Source organism: Manis javanica, chromosome 1 (genome assembly GCF_040802235.1).
Source record: "Manis javanica isolate MJ-LG chromosome 1, MJ_LKY, whole genome shotgun sequence".
Lineage (NCBI taxonomy): Eukaryota > Metazoa > Chordata > Mammalia > Pholidota > Manidae > Manis > Manis javanica.
In genome coordinates, this window is record NC_133156.1 from 227,355,507 (window position 1) to 227,370,937 (window position 15,431).

General features: G+C 46.8%; 1 long non-coding RNA gene across 2 annotated transcripts in view; it reads right to left on the reverse strand.

The window, feature by feature from the left end:
* Positions 1 to 725: 725 nt before the first annotated feature.
* LOC140844371 (uncharacterized) overlaps positions 726 to 15,431 on the reverse strand; it is a 50,607-nt gene continuing 35,901 nt past the window's right edge. For both annotated transcript variants that reach the window (XR_012122580.1, XR_012122579.1), the window contains exons 3-4: positions 10,915 to 11,278; positions 726 to 2,897 (exon numbers count right to left, since the gene is read on the reverse strand). This is a non-coding gene — a long non-coding RNA (uncharacterized lncRNA). The remainder of the gene's footprint in view (positions 2,898 to 10,914; positions 11,279 to 15,431) is intronic.

Consider the following 15,431-nt stretch of genomic DNA (forward strand, 5'->3'; position numbering starts at 1 on the left):
TTCACAGCCTCTCTCTGCACTGAGGGTTCTCAGATATTTTTAGGAAGGTTGGCACCTCCTGGGCTGTGATTCATTAATTCAGCTGACAGAGACCATCATCTTTTGAAATCACGGTGGGGAGCTGAGAAGGCTCCCCAGGGCTGCTGTGTGTGTCAGTGGGGAAGGCACGGGTCACAGTCCTGGCCTTTCTACCCAGAGCTGTCTGGCAGAGAGGGGGTACAGGGAATGAGGTGTGGGGAGAGTGCACAGGCATTTCCAGAGAGGGTCTTGGTGCTCTGGGCAGGGCTCTTTGGCCATGACAAAGCAGGACCTCTTCAGAATGTTCTAAGTACTCTTGAAGGATGTTCCTATGTGTGCATGTCTGCATGTATGTGTGCATGCCTACATGCCTCTGTGTGTGTGTGTGTGTGTGTGTGTGTGTGTGTGTGTGTGTGTGTGTGATGGAGGGAGCCAATGGGGACAATGTGAGACCATGGACCAGCCTTCAGGGTCTTTTGCTCAGTTTCACTAAATCCTTACTGAGAGCCCACTGCAGTCAGGCACTCTGCTGCAAGCCCCATTACTTACTACTCTTTTGTCCATTCATGTATTTATTCTGCACATGTGTTCCAGGTACCTGCTCTGTGCAGCCCTGTCTTGCCAATGGGTTTCAACCCCAGGCAAGTTCACTATGGATTCAATGTGACTAAAGAAATTGACAGCAAAACATTCTTGGGGTGAAAGGTTATACCCAACTTTATTTCCAGGTGGCAGGTCAGTCAGTAAATGCTGTTCACTCAGAGCAAGTCTGCATGCAAGCAAGCCAGTCTCTGCCTCTGGGCCCCTCTGCACAGTCACCCCACACAGCCATCCTCTGGGCCTCTGTCCTCTGCTCTCCTGCAGCCTTGCAGCCCTGCCACTGTGTCATGCCCCGAGCACTGGGTGGAGCTCTTTTTATAGAGTCAACAGCCATGTATTGCTCACAGGTGTGCGGTGAGCCAGTCAACCAGGGCCAGGTGAGAATCCCGGCCACAGGAACTCTCATTTTATCCACAAGCCCCAAGCCAAGTGCTGGGGATGGGCCTCCAGGACCTCAGTGCTGTGGGAGACAGGGATACTGTATGGCCACCATGGGATATGGGGTACATCCCAGAGGAGTGGGCACTTGGCAGGACTCAGAGATGTGACAGAGAAGGGACCACTGGGCAAAAACAGAGGCATGAGGATGGAGCCATATTTACAGCAGAGGAGCCAGCACAGCCGGGACCTGGAGGGGCCTGGAATGCCAGGGGTTGGGGTGTTCTGGCTGCCCTCCATGAGTTCACTGCCTCCCTGCTCCCCCAGCCCAACATGCCTGTCCATGTGCGGATGGAAGAGGCCTCTGCTGTCCACAACATCACTCCCAGGTGCCATGGCACCAGCCTGCAGCCCCATGACTCCAACCTCTACTTTCTCTGCCTCTCCTGTCACCATCACACAACCTCCCTCCTTTGGTGTCCCACTGTCCCCACGGAAGCTTCAGTGTTAAGGAAGAGAATGGCATCATGTGCTCCCTCCGTACAACACTGCCATAGTAGGACTCCCAAAGGGGCCAGGTGGTATAAAGGCAAGAGCCAGGTCTGGGAGCCAGGGTTCTAGTTCTGACTCCAGCATTTTCTGCTGTGTGACCTTGGATAAGTCCGTTCCCCTCACTGGGCCTATATCCTCTTCTGTTAAATGGGTGTGTATATAAAAATTTCTTTCCTGCCTGCCCAACTGTTAACATGATGGAGGCCAAGGTATTTGATAAACACCAAAACACAGGTCCCTTGTTACTCCTGCAGGACTGCCGTGTGGGGGATTTCAGTGTGCACAGAGCATCCCCTCCCCTCCTCCTCAGTTCATCACTACCATTTGGGCGGGGCACTGCAGCTTCCTCTGGCCTGCCCCTTCCCCCGGTGCTCGTGGCCAGGGTGGGGGAAGAGGTGGGCTGTCCAGCAGACCCTGAGCCGGGCAAGGTAGGGATGGCTATTCCCCAGGCCGAGTGCTGCCCACAAATGGGATTGTATTCACCAGGGTTTGAATTTACTCAGGGCTGAAACTCTCAGGCAGGACAGGGAGGAAGAGGCTCTGCAAGTGGGCAGCTGGCTGCCTGTTGGCCTCTATTTTGTGGAGCTTGAGTTAAGGCAGAAACAGAGCCAGTCACCCCAAGGCTGACCATAGGCCTGGGGCCCCACTTGCCCTCAAGGCTTGCTGGCCCACATGGGCAGCTCTGGCTCCTCTCATTACCCTAAGCCCCTGTCCACCTGCCTTCCTTCCTATTACCATCTCAGCATCTGGCCCCCAGCAATGCCCTGCATTCCTGAGCCAGGTGGGAACCCCTTGGGAAAGCAGGTGACTACCCTGAAGCTCCAGCAGGCACAGAAAGCTGGGCTCCTCCTTAGGCCTCTGAAAACCTGGCCAGCACCCTCCCACCTCTGGTCCTTTCTCAGAAGGACCCAAGCCTTCCCCGGAGAGCCTTTGGGTCCAGGTGGTAGACCGAGCATGGCTTTACTCCCTCCTTCCCCTTCCCACGGAAATGCCTGTAGGAATGTACAAGCATAGAAAACCCCTTTCAACCTGGCAAGTAACTCATGAGTATCAAGGGAGTGTGTTGGCTTTCTGGAAAGCGGGAAGAGAATTATACTGAACCAGACAAGAAAGTTACGACCTAAAAGTGGCTGGGGAGAGATCAGCGGCTCCACAGAAGGCCAGGCAGGCAGCCCACCCTCATCTATTAGAGTTTCAGAAAGTAAAAACCAAGAAAATGAGAAAATAACCCATCCTGAAGGCATGGATCTTCAGTCTGAAAGGCAGGGTACCCTGGAACACCCAGATGAAATTTCAGAAGGCCAGCGATGAGAAATTCTTGGCTTCCAGAACAGTGAAAAACAGGTCACCTGCAAGGAGTGGAAAATCAGATTAGCTTCCGAATGCGTATGGCTCACATAGATGCTGGATGTCACTGCTCCAGAGGGCAAATGATTTTGCAACTTTCATCTTATAATGAGACAAACTATGAATTAAATACCCTTTCAGACAAAGATTTTTGGAGAGTGTACTACAAACAAAACAAAAAAGGAATCTAATAGAAGAGGATGGGGTAGAAGGAAGTGTGGAACTAAGCATGTGGTGCCCGGAGAGGGAATCCCAGCCGGGGGCTCACGTGACCCCAGCAAGCTGATTGTCCACCTGAGACCTTTCCACAAACAGTATGACTAAAAGTCCTGGTGTGTCTAAGGATATGGAAAAGAAGAGGAAGAGTGTGTTTCTTTTTTGAATCAGAAAAAGGCAGAAGAGACAGCCAGGAAAAAAATTAAACCAGGCAAGAAGTCGTAGGGCAACTAGGTGTGCAGCCAGCTGAAATGCGACAATGGATGTGTTTGAGAGCTGAGGCACAGAAGGTAAGAGGATCCCTGTGACTTTAAGGTTCATGGCGCCCTTCTCCAGGCAATGTAGGTTTTATGGCTTGGAAATACGATGACTTCTCTAAGGGGCCAACTTGGACAATGTTTATGTAATCATCTTATTGCAGAAGCTCTGTTGAAATCAACCCATAAACAAAACCCAGAAGTCATAATTATTGAATAGCCTACAAGTATTATAACCTTGATCATGTAAAAGAATTTGGTAGAGGGAGCACGGGAAGATGGCAGCATGAGTAGTTCAGAGAAAATCTCCTCCCCAAAATATATATATTTATGAAAATACAATAAATACAACTATTTCTAAAAGAGACACCAGTGGATGCAATACAACAGCCAGGATACATCTACACCTGCAAGAACTCAGCATCACACGAAGGGAGTAAGATACAAGCCGCGGCCAGGCAGGACCTGAATGCTCCCCCACCCCAAAGCCCGGTGGGAAGAAAGGAGTCAGAAAGGGAGGGAGTGAAAGCACAGCACTGCTAAACAACCAGCTCTAGAAATCCACATGGAACGCAGACACAAGGTGCACGGGGTACTGGATATTAGAGAAACGGAAAAGCAAAACCTGGGGGCAGGTCCCCGTAACTGGCGCCCCTGAGACAAAAGAAAAGCGAGTGCTTTCTGCAAGTCTTAAAGAGACAGAGACAGGGACCCCATAGCTGGACGAAGTTGTCCCGGCAGCTGGGAATACCGGGGAAACTTAGGCGCCTAAACGGAGGCAGTGCAGCTCTGAAGCCCTTCACAGGACTAGGCAGCCTGCCAGTCATTCCTCCAACTGGCGCGGACCCCGACACACAGGCCCAGTAGCAGGTGAGTGGGAGCGCATGCCAGGGGCGGAAGCGCTAGAAGGAACCAAGAGCAGATCCGTGCGCCACAGGGCTAGCCCACAGTGGTGCAACTGAACAGCCCGGGTGCGGCTCGCGCACACCGGCGGCAGTGAAGCCAGAGCCCAGTAGAAGCCTGCACGGAAAAGCCCCGTGCACACCAGCAGCAGAGCCAGAGGGAGCAGGCGCGCTCCCAGGAGCTGACCAGAATCCCAGCCCAATGCACAGCTGCCCAGGCCAGACCCAAAGGTCGCTGCTGCCACACAGCTGCCCGGCAGGGTCACCACTAGCAGGGAGGAGAACATCTGGCATGCCTGCCACTCCCCGCAGGGCTCTGCACTGCTCTGACAGATACCTCGCCCACAGCAGCTTAGGAGGTTAACCCGGTGGCTGCTCCAGGAGTGCAGGTAGCCATCACAGGCAGCGGAGAAGAGCAAGGCATCCAGCAAGCAGGAAAGGACTTTCTTCTCCCAGCTGACACGCCCGCAACCTGCTTACAGCCACCACGATCACCATGAAAAGGCAAAAAAATCTGGTCCAGACCAAAATAGTTACACCTGAGAAAGGATCTGCAGAGGCAGACCTAACCACTCTCCCTGAAAAAGAATTCAAAATAAAAATCATAAACATGCTGACAGAGCTGCAGAGAAATATGCAAGAGCTAAGGGATGAAGTCCGGAGGGAGATTACAGACATCCAGAGGGAGATTACAGACGTTGAAGAGAGATTACAGAAGTGAAACAAACTCTGGAAGGATTTATAAGCAGAATGGATAAGATGCAAGAGGCCATTGATGGAATAGAAACCAGAGAACAGGAACACATAGAAGCTGATGCAGAGAGAGATAAAAGGATCTTCAGGAATGAAACAATATTAAGAGAACTGTGTGACCCATCCAAAAGGAACAATATCCACATTATAGGGGTACTAGAGGAAGAAAAGAGAGAAAAAGGGATAGAAAGTGTCTTTGAAGAAATAATTGCTGAGAACTTCCCCAAACTGGGGGAGGAAATAGTTGCTCAGACTACAGAGGCACACAGAACTCCCGAGAGACGGGATCCAAAGAGGTCAACACCAAGACACATAATAATTAAAATGGCAAAGATCAAGGACAGGGACAGAGTATTAAAGGCAGCCAGAGAGAGTAAAAAGGTCACCTACAAAGGAAAACCCATCAGGCTATCATCAGACTTCTCAACAGAAACCTTACAGGCCAGAAGAGAATGGCATGATATATTTAATGCAATGAAACAGAAGGGCCTTGAACCAAGGACACTGTATCCAGCATGATTATCATTTAAATATGAAGGAGGGATTAAACAATTCCCAGACAAGCAAAAGTTGAGGGAATTTGCCTCCCACAAACCACCTCTACAGGGTATCTTAGAGGGACTGCTCTAGATGGGAGCACTCCTAAAAAGAGTACAGAACAAAACACCCAACATATGAAGAATGGAGGAGGAGGAAAAAGAAGGTAAAGAAGTAATCATCAGACTGTGTTTACAACAGCTCAATAAGCGAGTGAGGTCAGACAGTAAGGTAGTAAGCTAACCTTGAACCTTTGGTAACCACAAATCTAAAGCCTGCAATGGCAATAAGTACATATCTTTCAATAATCACCCTAAATGTAAATGGACTGAATGCACCAATCAAAAGACACAGAGTAATAGAATGGATAAAAAAGCAAGACCCATCTATATGCTGCTTACAAGAGGCTCACCTCAAACCCAAAGACATGCACAGATTAAAAGTCAAGGGATGGAAAAAATATTTCATGCAAACAGGGAGAAAAAAGCAAGTGTTGCAATACTAGTATCAGACAAAATAGACCTCAAAATAAAGAAAGTAACAAGAGATGAAGAAGGACATTACATAATGATAAAGGGCTCAGTCCAACAAGAGGATATAACCATTATAAACATATATGCACCCAATATAGGAGCACCAACATATGTGAAACAAATACTAACAGAATTAAAGGAGGAAATAGAATGCAATGCATTCATTTTGGGAGACTTTAACACACCACTCACCCCAAAGAACAGATCCACCAGACAGAAAATAAGTAAGGACACAGAAGCACTGAACAACACGCTAGAACAGATGGACCTAATAGACATCTATAGAACTCTACATCCAAAAGCAACAGGATACACATTCTTCTCAAGTGTATCCTTGGAACAGTCTCCAGAATAGACCACATACTAGGCCACAAAAAGAACCTCAGTAAATTCCAAAAGATTGAAATCCTACCAACCAACTTTTCAGACCACAAAGGTATAAAACTAGAAATAAATTGTGCAAAGAAAGCAAAAAGGCTCACAAACACATGGAGGTTTAACAACATGCTCCTAAATAATCAATGAATCAAAGACCAAATTAAAACGGAGATCCAGCAATACATGGAAACAAATGACAACAACAACACAAAGCCCCAACTTCTGTGGGACGCAGCAAAAGCAGTCTTAAGAGGAAAGTATATAGCAATCCAGGCATATTTAAAGAAGGAAGAACAATCCCAAATGAATAGTCTAATGTCACAATTATCAAAATTGGAAAAAGAAGAACAAATGAGGCCTAAGGTCAGCAGACAGAGGGACATAATAAAGATCAGAGAAGAAATAAACAAAATTGAGAAGAATAAAACAATAGAAAAAATCAATGAAACCAAGAGCTGGTTCTTCAAGAAAATAAACAAAATAGATAAGCCTCTAGCCAGACTTATTAAGAGAAAAAGGGAGTCAACACACATCAACAGAATTAGAAACGAGAAAGGAAAAATCATGATGGACCCCACAGAAATACAAAGAATTATTAGAGAATACTATGAAAACCTATATGCTAACAAGCTGGAAAACCTAGGAGAAATGGACAACTTCTTAGAAAAATACAACCTTCCAAGACTGACCCAGAAAAAACATAAAATCTAAACAGACCAATTACCAGCAACGAAATTGAATCGGTAATCAAAAAACTACCCAAGAACAAAATCCCCAGACCAGATGGATTTACCTCGGAATTTTATCAAGCATACAGAGAAGACATAACACCCATTCTCCTTAAAGTTTTCCAAAAAATAGAAGAGGAGGGAATACTCCCAAACTCATTCTATGAAGCCAACATCACCCTAATACCAAAACCAGGCAAAGACCCCACCAAAAAAGAAAACTACAGACCAATATCCCTGATGAACTTAGATGCAAAAATACTCAACAAAATATTAGCAAACCGAATTCAAAAATACATCAAGAGGATCATACATCATGACCAAGCGGGATTCATCCCAGGGATGCAAGGATGGTACAACATTCAAAAATCCATCAACATCATCCACCACATCAACAAAAAGAAGGACAAAAACCACATGATCATCTCCATAGATGCTGAAAAAGCATTAGACAAAATTCAACATCCATTCATGATAAAAACTCTCAACAAAATGGGCATAGAGGGCAAGTACTTCAACATAATAAAGGCCATATATGATAAACCCACAGCTAACATCATACTGAACAGCGAGAGACTGAAAGCTTTTCCTCTGAGATCGGGAACAAGACAGAGATGCCCACTCTCCCCACTGTTATTCAACATGGTACTGGAGGTCCTAGCCACAGCAATCAGACAAAACAAAGAAATACAAGGAATCCAGATTGGTAAAGAAGAAGTCAAACTGTCACTATTTGCAGATGACATGATATTGTACATAAAAAACCCTAAAGACTCCACTCCAAAACTACTAGAACTAATATCAGAATTCAGCAAAGTTGCAGGATACAAAATTAACACACAGAAATCTGTAGCTTTCCTATACACTAACAATGAACTAATAGAAAGAGAAATCAGGAAAACAATTCCATTCACAATAGCATCAAAAAGAATAAAATACCTAGGAATAAACCTAACCAAGGAAGTGAAAGACCTATACCCTGAAAATAACAAGACACTCTTAAGAGAAATTAAAGAGGTCACTAACAAATGGAAACTCATCCCATGCTCCTGGCTAGGAAGAATTAATATCGTCACAATGGCCATCCTGCCCAAAGCAATATACAGATTCAATGCAATCCCTATCAAATTACCAACAGCATTCTTCAATGAAATAGTTCAAAAATTCATATGGAACCGTCAAAGACCCTGAATAGCCAACACAATCCTGAGAAGGAAGAATAAAGTGGGAGGGATCTCACTCCCCAACTTCAAGCTCTACTACAAAGCCACAGTAATCAAGACAATTTGGTACTGGCACAAGAACAGAGCCACAGACCAATGGAACAGAATAGAGACTCCAGACATTAACCCAAACATATATGGCCAATTAATATACGATAAAGGAGCCATGGACATACAATGGGGAAATGACAGTCTCTTCAGTAGATGGTGCTGGCAAAACTGGACAGCTACATGTAAGAGAATGAAACTGGATCACTGTCTAACCCCATACACAAAAGTAAACTCCAAATGGATCAAAGACCTGAATGTAAGTCATGAAACCATAAAACTCTTAGAAAAAAACACAGGCAAAAATCTCATGGGCATAAACATGAGTGACTTCTTCATGAACATATCTACCCAGGCAAGGGAAACAAAGGCAAAAATGAACAAGTGGGACTATATCAAGCTAAAAAGCTTCTGTACAGCAAAGGACACCATCAATAGAACAAAAAGGTATCCTACAGAATGGGAGAACATATTCATAAATGACAGATCTGATAAAGGATTGACATCCAAAATATATAAAGAGCTCACATGCCTCAACAAACAAAAAGCAATAATCCAATTAAAAAAATGGGCAGAGGAGCTGAATAGACAGTTCTCTAAAGAAGAAATCCAGATGGCCAACAGGCACATGAAAAGATGCTCCACATCGCTAATCATCAGAGAAATGCAAATTAAAACCACAATGAGATATCACCTCACACCAGTAAGGATCGCCATCATCGAAAAGACAAACAACAACAAATGTTGGCGAGGTTGTGGAGAAAGGGGAACCCTCCTACACTGCTGGTGGGAATGTAAACTAGTTCAACCATTGTGGAAAGCAGTATGGAGGTTCCTCAAAAAGCTCAAAATAGGCATACCATATGACCCAGGAATTCCACTTCTAGGAATTTACCCTAAGAATGCAGCAGCCCAGTTTGAAAAAGACAGATGCACCCCTATGTTTATTGCTGCACTGTTTACAATAGCCAAGAAATGGAAGCAACCTAAATGTCCATCAGTAGATGAATGGATAAATAAGATGTGGTACATATACACAATGGAATATTATGCAGCCATAAGAAAAAAACAGATCCTACCATTCACAACAACATGGATGGAGCTAGAGGGTATTATGCTCAGTGAAATAAGCCAAGCGGAGAAGGACAAGTACCAAATGATTTCACTCATATGTGGAGTATAAGAACAAAGGAAAACTGAAGGAACAAAACAGCAGCAGAATTACAGAACCCAAGAATGGACTAATAGTTACCAAAGGGAAAGGGAGTGGGGACGATGGGTGGGAAGGGAGCGATAAGGGTGGGAAAAAGAAAGAGGGCATTACGATTAGCATGTATAGTGTGTGGGGGACACGGGGAGGGCTGCGCAACCCAGAGAAGACAAGTAGTGATTTTACAGCATCTTACTACGCAGATGGACAGTGACTGTGAAGGGGTATGTCTCAGGGCTTGGTGAAAGGGGGAACCTAGTAAACATAATGTTCTTTCTGTAATTGTAGATTAATGATACCAAAATAAATAAATAAATAAATAAAAGAATTTGATAGAATAAAAGAACTTGAAGCTGTATTTGATAAAGTTAAAGAATGTGGTTGTGTAAAATAAGTCAATGTGGGTGCAGAAGGCTGCAGGAGGGTGTTTGGAAGGGGCAGAGCCATTTTCTTCTCACAGAGCAGACAGCCCAGAGACACAGCAAGGCTGCTGCAACAGAGCATATCAAGGGTAAAGCATATTACTTAGTGTTATAAGGATAGCTAATAAAAGAAGTAAAAACAAACAAATTTCGTAGAGGAGGGGAAAACCAAGGTTTAAAGAAATATGCTAAATTGATCACCTTTCACAGCAGGAAGTCAATAGATACTGTCCCAAGTTCACAAGCCATGAAACACAGGTCTAAGCATATTTGGAACTGCAGTGCTAACGACCGGAACTATAAATAAGAAGTGGTTTCCTCTGGGTAGTGGGACTGGGCGTAGTCAAGAGACTTACTTTCTAGGTAACACCATTCTGTCTTCTTCTCGTTTCCATTTCACCTCTGCCTTAGGACTTTGATGGTGAACACACAGCTGTAACATGTTTTTGAGTCTTACAGGGGAAGAGAAGGGAAGGGGAAGGGGCTGGATGGGTGATCAGGTAAGTCTGCAGATGTGGGGTGGAGAAAGGGTTGGAAGCTGGAGGTTCCACTCCTCTCCCGTGGGTGTGTATGGAGGCTCCTTGGGAGCAGGGCACCCACTGTGTTATATCCGAGTCAGGGCTCACAGTAGAGCCCCAAAGAATTTTCATACATGGATAAAAGGTAAAGAAGCAGATAATGTCAATGCTAGGCTCCTCCCACGCACAGAAGGAGGAAGGAAGGAAGGTCACTATATGCAAATTCAAGGCTCCCCAGAAGCTCTGCTGGGGCTGGTTGCTCCCTGACCTGAAGCCCCTCCCTGGGCTACTCACCTTCCTTGAGTCCTCAAGGCATGTGAAGGTGCCTGATGCGATCGCCTCTCCATGGGGCTGCTCCTGTAGTCGACGTGGGTTTCATGGCTGTGTGACCTGTGTAGTCACCTGGGCCTTGCACTCAGAAGGGCTGCACACTTGGTGTGATGCTCTGCTGTCACCTTCTTGTAACCATTAATTTCTGAATAAAGGACTTCCATTTTCACTGTGCACTGAGCCCTGCAAATTATGTTGCTGGTCCCGTCTGCAGTCCTATAACTGGTCTGGCATCCTAAGCCTTGGCCCACGCCCCAGGCCTTGGGCTCACCCAACAGAGATGCAAAAACAAGGCACACAAGGGCCTTGGTTTAAAGGCACTCCTAACCTAGAATGGAGAGAAAATCAAGAATAAAGCAAAATATGATGATTACACCACAGGGAGCTCAGTGGGATATTGGGCATAAAGACGCATGCAGAGAAGGTGGGGCAGAGCGCAGTTCGCTCTGTAGGCCCACGATGAGCACCCAGTAGATCTCAGGCTGAGAGAGGGGACGCATGTCAGGAATGGGCATGGTTGCACCGGAGCGCTCAGGGCAGGCTGGGAACATCAAGGTGTTCTTGGCTGAAGCAAAGGGTGCTGGGCTGGAGAGAAGCAAGAAAGGAGGCTGCAGGGGCTCCAGGGCCACGTCTGCAAGTTGGAACTGTGTCCTACAGGGTTTCAAGTAGGGGAGGGAAGCGAAGAGATTTCTGTTCTAGACGGATCACTATAAGGTAAATGAAATCTAGACGGCGACTCGAGCTAAGCATTCTCCATTTATACAAGGAAGACAAGCCCTGTCCCAAACTGTATCTGAGCTTTTGCTAAGCTTCATGGGTGTTTGTGGGGAGTGATACATGGATGCCCTGTGAAGATTTCTGAACACACTGAAGTGAGTTCACATGCTTGTGTGAATGTGCTCTGGCAGCAAGTGTCAGTTTTGGGATGCATCTCTGAGGAGTGTTAGGAGATGATTCCTCTTGGAGCTCATGTTCCTGCACACTCTGCAAAGGGAGGCCCTGATGCCCCTTTGCTCTGGGCGCTGCATGTTGTAGAGCCAACAGCCTTGGTGCACAGAATCAGCATCTCCCTCCAGAGCAAAGGGCAGATATGTTTCCTGCTCTCTAAGACTCCAGGGTCCTAAGCTCAGAGTTCCTGCCATATAATGTAACCCACTGCATGCAGGGTGACATCTAATCCTCCTCAGGGCACCCTGTGGGAATTAGGGCTCCAGAAGCTGGCAGCAAAATGCTGTTACTCTGGCGACTGTGATTGTGTTAGAAATAAACTGTCCTTCAGCCCTAACCCAGGAATCTTGTTTTTTTACCAGCATCTGCGGAACTGTGACGGGCTAGCTCAATAGCTTGCAAGTGGGGGAAAATCTCAGACCATTCACAGCTCTTGACAACATGTAAATATGTGTGTCTCGGTGAATCTGGCTTTAACCAGATTTGTGTGTATATGTGAGGATTAGAGGGTTAGAGTGTCTCTGGGAAAAGGGTGTTTCAGAGTTTGTACATAGTGGGAAACCAGCCTTTGGCTATTTGAGTCTGTACAAGAAAACTATGGCATGTATTTAATGTGGGACTATCCCAGCTCTCCTCATTGAAAGGAAGGAAGGAGATGGGGACTAAGGACCATGGAGAGACAGATGGCCCCCTCCTCCACCCAGCCACCTGCCCCCTGGGCTTCTAGAGACCACTGAGGAGCACGGGATTTCCCCTGGCAGGACTGTAGCGGCCACAGGAAGAGGCCTACAGAGGACCATCAGGTAGGAAAAGTAGCTGAACTCTTAGAAGGGATCCCTGCTTTGTGAAACAAGTTCTTCCCTAATCTATCATAAACTCACCAACTTCTACAACATTCCAAACCTCTGTCAATGCCTGGCCCATCATGGGTCAGCTGAATCCCAATCAGGGTCATAAGCCTCAGCATTATGTTTTTTTAAATCACTCTTGGTGTTTCTTCTCTAGCAGCAAAGCTTGAGAACCTCCCCTCTAAAGTGCCTATTATCTCTTTCCAGCCAGGAAAATGGGACAGAGCATTTATCAATTAACGTTCACATCACGTGGTTACTACAGGAGCCTGAGTCCATCCCCGAGGGATACCATTTGAGGCCTCCTTCCATTTCCAATTATTTTGCTTGAATCTCTGGATTGATTCAGTGGGCTTGGTAGAAAGGAAGGGACGGTAGAAAAGAAGTAACACCTGGGTATTTACTGCTCTGAGCACAGCCTGGACGCTTTGCCTGCAGTATCCCCTCTCCCTCCTCAAGTAATGTGGCCAGTACTATTACCCTATTTGGGAGGAGAAAGCTGAGGTCCAGAGGAGCTTGGCCCAAGTTTACAGAGAGGAAGAGCCCAGCAAGTGCCAGAAGGTACTGACTGTGCTGCAGTTAAAAACCGCACGGGCTCTCCAGGGAAGGTGGGAGCACGGGGAACTGGCAGGACGAGGGGGAGTAGACATTCTGAGCAGTAGGCAAGCTGGTGTCCCAAGCCTGCAATGGACCGAGCCAGCTGCTCTCCAGGCTGTAATTACTCCTGCACATTCCTCTGCATCATCTAGAGATCAAACTACCCCCATTCCCATATGCACACCACCCCTGAAACCCATAGATGGGGCCATCCTGGCAGGTCAGCTCAAAGCAGCTGAGGAAACCTGGCCAGGGCACAAGGGCCTTGTCACCTGCCCCCAGCTTCTTACCAGCTCCTCCCAGGTCTTCTAATGAACATGCCGGCAGCCCTGCACACCATCTGTTGAAGGCCACGGAAGAGCTGAGGTCCGATCTAGCCTGCCTGAGCCACATCAAAATCAATTAAAAATGAGAGATAAGCCTCTTCTTTCCTATTGAAAAATCCACAGGAGCGAGAGAAAGACACACACAGCCCATCAATCATCCAAGCCCCTGATCTCCTTGGTTTTTTTTTTTCTAAACTGCTGAGGAGCAGTGGGCTGAGCAGGAAGATGTTGTGATGGGCCCTGGCCCGCAGCTCCCAGGCGGGATCTCGGCTGCCAACAGAACATGCCTGCTTTCCTGTGGCAGTGCCCACCTGGCCAGCCTGACAGCCCAGCACGCTGGCCAGACGGAGTGAGCAGCGACGGCCCGGGCAGCGTCCAGAAGCCTGTCCTCGGAGCCATGTCCACAGGCCTGACACACACTCCCCTTCCACTCCTGGACCCAGTTTTTAGACTCAGGGAAACCATGAAGTCCAGGCTTGTCTTAGCAGTCTGTGGAGAGCTGGGAAGAATGAAGCCTCTCTCTTGTTCCTCTTTGGAGAATTTTCACTGCTGTGATAATTCTTGTGAAGCTGCATTTCCTTATTTTCCAAGGAAAAATGTGTGTGTGTTGTGTGTGTGTGTCCGTGTGTGTGTGTGTGTGTGTGTGTGTGTGTTATGTGCTGGGACCTGTACCCACACAGAACCTAGCACGTTCTCAGGCACTGTGTAAACATTTGTCAAATGAATACAAAATGAGGCTAAAATGCATCTGCCATCCACCAGTTATAACCAATCAAACGGCATTTGGTGCCAGTGTTTGGTATTTCTAATCTTAACCTTATCAATTGAACTTCTTTGCTTATTTATTGATTTAACTGGTGGTCAGGTCTTTGGTGGGCCTCTTAACACACCAAGTGTTCATGTAGGTGCACCCGGCCCTAGCACACTGCCATGCCCAGGTTGGCAGGCTTCCTGGAGCACGTGGGCATGACCCTAGCCTGCAGGGATGAGTGGACTTGGTTAGGCAAGTCTGAAGGGGAGAGCATAACAGATCGTAACTGGCAAGAAAAGGAATCCGGACTTGCTCAGCAGGGGGCATTCTTGTTTATCCTGCAGATGGCCAGCCCACACCCAAGTGACTGCTTTATACTCTCCCCTGGACAGGACCCTGCAGGGTAGGTTTAACGGGACAATGAGGGTGTCTTGATGCAGAGCCATTAGGGTATTCCAACACGGAGGCAATAATTGGATTTAGAATACAATTCTTCTCAGCAATTTAGAAGGCTATTGATTCCAGTGCATAATTATTTCAAGTAATTGAAACACTTTGCAGTTCATTCAGTTAGGAGCTCAACCTGTAATGTGAGCTGTTAAATTATGTGCAAAGGCCGAGGCTTCAGTAATGATCCCTCTGGACCAAGGGTGTGTGCTGACCCTCCTAAGAAACCATAGGATGCACTTCCTAGTAGGGCGGGGTTTTTCCCTGCTTCTAAAGGCTCAGGTGTGTAAAGAGCCAGCCTGTTGGAACGAGATTGTCCATTAAAGGGGTTCAAGCTCCGATGATTTGCTGCTTTGCGTGGTTCTGAGAAAACTCAACTGACTGGGTGCAGAGCCCTCAGGGCAGGGCAGATGTTTCAAATGCCAGGCTGGTGGTAAAGTAGAAGGGCCTTAAACACCAACTCAGAGATTGGGGGCCTGGAGTCTGGGGTCCTTAAACCTACTCTGTGGCTTTTGAACCCAGAGCACTTTGTTCATTTATATTTTTTCATTTGACAAATACCTA